Raw genomic sequence first — 7,661 nt, forward strand, 5'->3', positions numbered from 1 at the left:
ATGTTTGGATTATATAGTATTCATTAAACAGTAGTTGAAAAGTACCAAAATGAAGTACGAAATACGTAGCTGATGGACACTTGCTATCCATTTAGGCCACAGGAGAGGATTTGTAAATGGCAGTGAAGCAACACAGCTGACAATGTAAGTCTCATGACAATGAGTACATTTACATGCACCCTCATAATGCGATTATAATGGGATTTGGCAATATGGCGATTAAACTTTACCTCATGTGAATGCAATACTTTGATCAAAACAATGTTATTAAGCTCATAATCGTAGTAACCTTAATCACATTAAACTATGTAGTGTATGCCTGTTTTAATTACAATAAACAAGCATGTAAATGCCTTTATCGAATTATTACAGCTCTAGCCAAAGTGTGCATGTGCTCAGATGCACACGCATGTCACATATTCTTCACACAACTTCATGAATGAACTCCGTGACATTATTCTGAAGCAGTCCTGGTTTTATGGGGGTGCTAGAGTTGCTAAGCACCTTCAAACAAAAGCAAGAGCACCCTCACTTGAGGCTGCAAAAGTAGGATAATTGCGAAACAGATCTGGCAAACACTCCAATATGTGTTTGCAATCAGGAGAGCTTCAAATGTTTCTCTTTACAATGCGGTCTTTTTGCAGTGTTGAGCAGTGTAACCAATCACAGACATATCTGTTGAGTTCTTGAACGCAATGGCCAGTCAGAAGTGTTTAAGCTTGAGCGTCCCCTCACTGCTCAAAACAGTTTTTTTTTTCAGCACTGAGCTATGCAAGTCCTCTCGTTATAACAAACAAAGTATAGACGCGATGTGAATAATAGATTCATGAATTATAACAGAACTTTGTGAGATCTCGATGTTGCGATGTTCATCACTGCGCCAAATAACCATCCAATACGTCTGTAATCAGAAAAAGCAGAAAAATATGACTATATTTTGCATTTGATGTAAGTGGACAGTGGCCAGTAACATGTCTAATGTATGTGAGTTCATCAGCGTTCTTGAACAAATCTCTTGTATGATTCAAAGACAAATACATTTTAACAGCCCCTTGTCGCCACCTACTGGCGTAACAAAGTAATTGATAAATCTTTATTTGAAGTGTCAAATTACTTTCAAAAGGTGATTTACTCTATTTGAATCGCTACCATACACATCGTACACACAGTTTATATCTGAACTATAAACTTCTATGCCAGTACTTCTGTGATTTGAATGTTTGTAACACAGAAATAATGATGCTGTGTGGTTGAAAAGACTGTGAAGATGTTTCATTCATGACAGACAGCTGCTCTCTTTAGGTCAATGGCAGCGCGTGTTTAAATTTTCAAATCACACTGGTGTGATCGTATGCTGCACGGATGAACCAAGTGATCACAACATTGATCGCACACGTCAAAGGTTGAGGAATGAAACAGACGAATCAAGGATTTGTAAATGGCAGTGAAGCAACACAGCTGACAATGTAAGTCTCATGACAATGAGTACATTTACATGCACCCTCATAATGCGATTATAATGGGATTTGGCAATATGGCGATTAAACTTTACCTCATGTGAATGCAATACTTTGATCAAAACAATGTTATTAAGCTCATAATCGTAGTAACCTTAATCACATTAAACTATGTAGTGTATGCCTGTTTTAATTACAATAAACAAGCATGTAAATGCCTTTATCGAATTATTACAGCTCTAGCCAAAGTGTGCATGTGCTCAGATGCACACGCATGTCACATATTCTTCACACAACTTCATGAATGAACTCCGTGACATTATTCTGAAGCAGTCCTGGTTTTATGGGGGTGCTAGAGTTGCTAAGCACCTTCAAACAAAAGCAAGAGCACCCTCACTTGAGGCTGCAAAAGTAGGATAATTGCGAAACAGATCTGGCAAACACTCCAATATGTGTTTGCAATCAGGAGAGCTTCAAATGTTTCTCTTTACAATGCGGTCTTTTTGCAGTGTTGAGCAGTGTAACCAATCACAGACATATCTGTTGAGTTCTTGAACGCAATGGCCAGTCAGAAGTGTTTAAGCTTGAGCGTCCCCTCACTGCTCAAAACAGTTTTTTTTTTCAGCACTGAGCTATGCAAGTCCTCTCGTTATAACAAACAAAGTATAGACGCGATGTGAATAATAGATTCATGAATTATAACAGAACTTTGTGAGATCTCGATGTTGCGATGTTCATCACTGCGCCAAATAACCATCCAATACGTCTGTAATCAGAAAAAGCAGAAAAATATGACTATATTTTGCATTTGATGTAAGTGGACAGTGGCCAGTAACATGTCTAATGTATGTGAGTTCATCAGCGTTCTTGAACAAATCTCTTGTATGATTCAAAGACAAATACATTTTAACAGCCCCTTGTCGCCACCTACTGGCGTAACAAAGTAATTGATAAATCTTTATTTGAAGTGTCAAATTACTTTCAAAAGGTGATTTACTCTATTTGAATCGCTACCATACACATCGTACACACAGTTTATATCTGAACTATAAACTTCTATGCCAGTACTTCTGTGATTTGAATGTTTGTAACACAGAAATAATGATGCTGTGTGGTTGAAAAGACTGTGAAGATGTTTCATTCATGACAGACAGCTGCTCTCTTTAGGTCAATGGCAGCGCGTGTTTAAATTTTCAAATCACACTGGTGTGATCGTATGCTGCACGGATGAACCAAGTGATCACAACATTGATCGCACACGTCAAAGGTTGAGTAATGAAACAGATGAATCATTGTAATTTAGGAACAGAATCTTTATTAATCTTTAACGATCTATCAAATTAAAGTGCTTTGTCATGTTGGTGGTGACACCTCTCTTGCAACATGTTTAGCTATCACAGATATTATACTTAGCTTTTTTGGCTTGTGATCACAAATGTAGCCAAACTTTGGAGCGCTTAGACAAAGCCACTAAAAGGCAAGCCTGCAACCATTAGCCGAAAAAGCATAACGGCTAAAGCTAACGCTTCCGGTCTGGCAGTACGTGGGAAAGGAGACCAGAGGCTGTTTTTTTTTAATGGATGTCAATGGAGGAGAGGCTTCACTAAGCTGAATAAACAGCTTTTTAGAGGAAACGGCTTATCATTTAATGAATCGACAGCCTATCTGCTAATCGTCAACATGTTTTACACTAAACAATACTTGAATGCCGTTTTATAAGAGAAGTCACTGACTTTTTGCCACAGGTGGGATTCAGTTTACGGCACTTCCCATTCATTCCTATGATATCCATAAACGGCGATTGAGTGTCGTACAACTCTGTCTGAAATTCAATGACGTCAAGGCTATAATGTGATTGGTTATTAAGGGATACGTGATCCAAGTTAGCCGATACGCTTTCTCCAATAGTAAGTAATACAGACCCTCTCATCTCCCAATAGTAAAATAATCTCTGGCTTAGATTAGCGAGCAAGGTCCTGGCAGATCCGGTTCTCACAGATGAAGAAAAAAAGTGCATAGGAATCGATTTTTAATTTGACAACAAGTATCCGATTCCTGACCTTAAGTATCCGATTCTGGAATTAAAAATTTTCCCAAATATGGCCACCTCTGTATACTTGCCGAATTACATATACAGGAACAACAGCACTCTTGCTCGTTAGATATTGCTTAAATATTCCAACATCTTTATTAATGTAAGACGAATTGAATAAATATTTATTTCAAACCCAGAGTTTAAACAATTCAGGCTCACCCCTGTAATAAAACATCAGCCATATCTACAGAATACTAGAATTTCCCATAACCTACATCAAAATTAATAATCGTCAGCATCAATAATTTAGATTTCATTCTTTAAGTACATGCCAAGTTGAAGCTCCATTAATATGAAAACCCAATAACCATGCACAGTGTTTAATACACTCCCCAATTAAAGCACAGTCTTATCAGCTACATGACAGCCCATCAATGCAGAAGCCCAAGAGCACGAATCTTTCCACAGTGTATCAGAACGCCATAGCCTCCTTCTATCCCTCCCCCACCTTTTTTCTAAGGTGATCAATTTCATGGCCACTGAGCTGTTGAGAGCACCCCGTCTGAATATTTTCCCCGCACTAATAGATGATGATGATGCTGTCCGTCAGGGCACTAATGAGGATCGCAGTAATCTTAATGCATGTTTGGGTCTTGGCCTAGCAAGCGGGCTCTTGTTGCCATCCGCATGCTCCATGGAACTGCCAAATAACTGCACAGATGAACCTGAAATCAAGGCCTTTTAGTCAGTATGAGTGTTTGGAATATCAAATGCTTTTGCAGGTAATAAACACATTCTAATTAAAAGCCTTTTTTGCAGACAAACCAGCTCCATTGTTTTTGCAGCAAAAACATCTTTAAGTATTTTGCACGATTTGCTTGTTTTGTAAAGCGTGAAAACGTGTTGATTCAATACATTTTTTTCTCTTGGCTTGTTGGTATAAGAACATGATTTAATGATCAACTGTAAAATTAGGCAACACATCTCCACGTACTCAAGTGTCCTCCTGTCACGATACGCGCCTGATGCCCACAGACTGACAAAAGCACAGCCGTCCGTCTGAAACAGCAGTGCCCCAGTACACCGTCTGAGCCATACAAGACGAACTACTCTCAGTTTCCATAACATTTCTTGTTTCATTATCCTCTCTGGAGCTTGTCAGGGGAAAAAAAGAGAAAAGATCTGAACCTTTTCCTTTCTACGTTCGAATTTACATCTTTTGCTCATTTCTCAGAGTCTGCCCCTCACCAGGAGGATTCTAATGAAGGGGAGAGCGAGGGCTCTGCTGGGATCCCGGAGAACCTGGAGACAGGAGAGAATGCAGGCCGGTGACGGCATGGCAGCCACGATTTCCATATGAGTACAATCAGTTTGCCGACTTTTAAAGTGAATGTTTAAGTAGCCTAAGAGATAGGGCTTTGATTTGCCCTCTGATCAAACCCGAGACGTCTCATTCAGAGAATAATGATTTTCCCCCCTAATTTCACTGTGTTTCCTTCTTATCTCTGAGCTTACAGGTAGTGTAAAACCCAGTGGTATTGTCTTCCCAGAGTTCTGCGGGTGAGAAGGGCCTTTCTTCTACCAGATTAGAGATGGATGTGCATGGAGGGGAGGGAGATGAGAGAAAGAATTGCAAATGGAGATTGGGGTAGTCATTAGATGCTGGACAGGTTGTCAGTGAGGAGGGCCAAAACCTTTGCTTGCACACGTTTCAACGGCACGGATAAGAAAGACCTATTTTCGAGGGTTTCTGACAGTTGATATTTACGTTAAATCAAAGAAAAAAAAGTTATTGATTCTAAGAGGATGAAGATAACTGAAAGTGAAGTGAGTCTTGAATGACTGAATGTTGGCGTGAGGAAGAAAAGAGACAGATAAACACCAACAGATGATTTTTTTTTTTATCTAGATAAAGCATAAAGTTGAAGAAGATATGAACAGTGTCTACATTTCAAACTTTAGCACAAGCCAAGGACCGTAAAACCAAGTGTTATGTTTTAGACCTGTCCTATAATATTTTTATATTTTCATACATTTCTCCTGGCTGGCTCGCTCTGTGTTGGGGAAGTCGTGGCCTATAATGGTTAGAGAGTCGGACTCGTAACCCAAAGGTTGCGGGTTCGAGTCTCGTACCGGCAGGGATTGTAGGTGGGGGGAGTGAGTGTACAGAGCTCTCTCCCACCTTCAAATACCATGACTGAGGTGCCCTTGAGCAAGGCACCGAACCCCCAACTGCTCCCCGGGCGCCGCAGCAAAAATGGCTGCCCACTGCCGATTTGCTTGTTTTGTAAAGCGTGAAAACGTGTTGATTCAATACATTTTTTTCTCTTGGCTTGTTGGTATAAGAACATGATTTAATGATCAACTGTAAAATTAGGCAACACATCTCCACGTACTCAAGTGTCCTCCTGTCACGATACGCGCCTGATGCCCACAGACTGACAAAAGCACAGCCGTCCGTTTGAAACACCAGCACCCCAGTACACCGTCTGAGCCATGCAAGACGAACTACTCTCAGTTTCCATAACATTTCTTGTTTCATTACCCTCTCCGGAGCTTGTCAGGGGGAAAAAAGAGAAAAGATCTGAATCTTTTCCTTTCTGCATTCGAATTTACATCTTTTGCTCATTTCTCAGAGTCTGCCCCTCACCAGGAGGATTCTAATGAAGGGGAGAGTGAGGGCTCTGCTGGGATCCCGGAGAACCTGGAGACAGGAGAGAATGCAGGCCGGTGACGGCACGGCAGCCACAATTTCCATATGAGTACAATCAGTTTGCCGACTTTTAAAGTGAATGTTTAAGTAGCCTAAGAGATAGGGCTTTGATTTGCCCTCTGATCAAACCCGAGACGTCTCATTCAGAGAATAATGATTTTCCCCCCTAATTTCACTGTGTTTCCTTCTTATCTCTGAGCTTACAGGTAGTGTAAAACCCAGTGGTATTGTCTTCCCAGAGTTCTGCGGGTGAGAAGGGCCTTTCTTCTACCAGATTAGAGATGGATGTGCATGGAGGGGAGGGGGATGAGAGAAAGAATTGCAAATGGAGATTGGGGTAGTCATTAGATGCTGGACAGGTTGTCAGTGAGGAGGGCCAAAACCTTTGCTTGCACACGTTTCAACGGCACGGATAAGAAAGACCTATTTTCGAGGGTTTCTGACAGTTGATATTTACGTTAAATCAAAGAAAAAAAAGTTATTGATTCTAAGAGGATGAAGATAACTGAAAGTGAAGTGAGTCTTGAATGACTGAATGTTGGCGTGAGGAAGAAAAGAGACAGATAAACACCAACAGATGATTTTTTTTTTTATCTAGATAAAGCATAAAGTTGAAGAAGATATGAACAGTGTCTACATTTCAAACTTTAGCACAAGCCAAGGACCGTAAAACCAAGTGTTATGTTTTAGACCTGTCCTATAATATTTTTATATTTTCATACATTTCTCCTGGCTGGCTCGCTCTGTGTTGGGGAAGTCGTGGCCTATAATGGTTAGAGAGTCGGACTCGTAACCCAAAGGTTGCGGGTTCGAGTCTCGTACCGGCAGGGATTGTAGGGGGGGGGAGTGAGTGTACAGAGCTCTCTCCCACCTTCAAATACCATGACTGAGGTGCCCTTGAGCAAGGCACCGAACCCCCAACTGCTCCCCGGGCGCCGCAGCAAAAATGGCTGCCCACTGCTCCGGGTGTGTGTTCACGGTGTTTGTGTGTTCACTGCTGTGTGTGTGCACTTTGGATGGGAAAAATGCAGAGCACTAATTCCGAGTATGGGTCACCATACTTGGCCACATGTCACGTCACTTTCACTTTCACATTTACATTCTATACTGTCATGATGTTTGCACTGCAAAGCAAAGTCGTTAAAATAAGCATTATTAATGTATATGAAAAAATAATACATTTTAATGTGGGAGAGACAATGAAACAATAAGCTGAACTTTAGCTTTGGTTGAAGTAAATATTTTAGTTTGTGTAAGGTATATTCATATTCATATTTTTTTTTCCTGAAATTTGCTGGAAATCCCTGATTTAGCATGTACACAAAAAATGATAGAAGTTAACATACTGTAACGGGGCTGACGAGACGTGAGACGTGTGGATCCATCTGCAAGCTTTATTAAAGAGACGTGGTAAACAGGCAGGGTCAAACAATGGCAAACAGGTATATGGCGGGCA

This window comes from Sinocyclocheilus anshuiensis, unplaced genomic scaffold (genome assembly GCF_001515605.1).
Source record: "Sinocyclocheilus anshuiensis isolate Anshui unplaced genomic scaffold, SAMN03320099.WGS_v1.1 scaffold145, whole genome shotgun sequence".
NCBI lineage: Eukaryota > Metazoa > Chordata > Actinopteri > Cypriniformes > Cyprinidae > Sinocyclocheilus > Sinocyclocheilus anshuiensis.